Below are 1,981 nucleotides of genomic sequence, written 5' to 3' on the forward strand. Positions count from 1 at the left end.
TATAGTAGGTGTCCTGTGGGGCCCAGTGGTACAGTCTCCCTGGTCACCAAAGCTGGGTACTCCAGGTGTGTTCCTTCTATGGATTGTGTGTGGCCTTCTGTTTGCACGTCAATGGGAGAGATCCTCTGGCTGATTAATTGTGAGGACTGGCCAGTGAGGGGCTGACCCTATGGAGCAGAATTTGCTTTTGCAGGGCTCTGGTGCCTTCCCAGTCTGCCCTTTGGGGGTATCAAATGCAGCCCCAGGTGTCGATCTGCTTCGATCCGAAGCCGGCCACCAGATGGGCCAGCCTTGAGGCCTCCTGGCAGGGGCTCTGCTGCAGGTCAAGTTCACTGGTGGCCTGTACCTTTCCCAGGACCAGCTAGCGAGAGTCACCAAGCAATCTACAGATGGCCACCACCCAAAGTGGACTCGGAGGTCTCTCGAGAGGCCAAGCCACAAACCAAGGCCCGTTTCCGCTAGTGCCAGCCTTCAGTCTGCTCAGCAAGAGGTACGGGGCACGCTGAGGCCAGATGCTGCTTGTTTGTGTTTTACAAGCCATTGAGAGCTTTTAGGAAAGTCCTCAGCATGAGCCGAGACAGGCCATTTATAAGGAAAAGCCACTGGAAGCAGCTTGGGTGGGTCTAAAAGTTGAAAGAGGTGGGGTCACCTGTCTTCTCCAGGTTGATGGAGACTCAGATACGTCGCCGCCTGTATCTGCTCGCAGAGCTCGGCCAAGGAACAATGGCCTCTGCCGGCACTCCTGTCTGGGAGAAAGCTGCCCCTCTAGTCCTGGCCCTGAAGCCAGACAACTCGGTCCCTCCTCGTGTGTCCCTACTGCCTTTTGAGCAGCTGCCCCAGCGCCGGAGCTCAGAGCGAGCGACTCCATCGGCGATGAGTCCGCGGGGGCTCCTTAAATCTGTGACTCTCGCAGCCCTCCGTGTCATTCAGTCACCATCTCCACTGGTTTGCACAGCCAGAATTGTGGGGACTTCTCTTCTCAGCACTGGAACCCTGGGATGGGGAGCCCAGTATGGGTTAGGACCCTTCACTCCTCAGGGGGACCCCGCAGCTGAGACATCCCTCCCGATTCTCGACCACCACATGCAGCTGTGGGACCAGCTCATTCCACATCTCTGCCCCTCCTACCAGTCTTAAGGTGGCCTCTCCTGTGCGTCCCCAGTTGTAGGACTTCTGCTCAGCTAGACCTCAGGTGACTGTCAATGATGGCTGTTCCGTAGTTTAGTTGTAATTTTATCATGGTCGTGAGAGGAGGTGAGCGCGGCATCGACCTACGATACCAGTCGGGATTTTGTAAATATCTGAAAGCCCCTGGGAGAAATGGCTCTGAATAGGTTGATGCCTCCACAATAACCAGTGTGGTGAATTGACCAGGGCAAACTAGAGAGCTGTGGAAGTCCTTTTCTTAGGAGTAGTATATTTCCATGAGCTCCCAGAGAAGATTGGCCCCTGACATTGAAGCTCTCAGAAATGGACACACACCCGATTTCAGTTCTAGGCTCACAAACAGAGCCCACGAACCAGCGTCTATGCATCGGCTTTGGAGTCTCTTCGAATTCGTTGCAAATTGTGTGCCAACATAAATTTTTGCTCATCAGATTCTCAAAGGAATCTATGACCTCCCAAATTTTAAGTACAAGTAGATCAAGAGGTTAATGCATTCTAGGGAAGAAGGATTTTTGGTCCACTGTTTATATAAACAGAAAGGTATTCTTTGCCAATTGTTGCATAGACAGCCTGTGCAAAGCCAATTCTAGTCACTTGATTAACATTATTGTTACTTTCCTTGTAATTCCTGGACCCAAATCCTCCCTTGGTACCACTTTTCCTAGCCAAATGGTGCTTTATTCCAAATGCCTTGAGGTGCCTCTCAAATTTTGGAGGGTGGCCAATGCCACAGCTCCAGGAACACACTTAACCTTCCCAGGCCTCCAAAGGGCCATGAAAGACTAAGTTATCAGAATGGCTCCTTTTTCTTTCC

The sequence above is a fragment of the Pteropus vampyrus genome, unplaced genomic scaffold (genome assembly GCF_000151845.1).
Source record: "Pteropus vampyrus isolate Shadow unplaced genomic scaffold, Pvam_2.0 Scaffold34, whole genome shotgun sequence".
Lineage (NCBI taxonomy): Eukaryota > Metazoa > Chordata > Mammalia > Chiroptera > Pteropodidae > Pteropus > Pteropus vampyrus.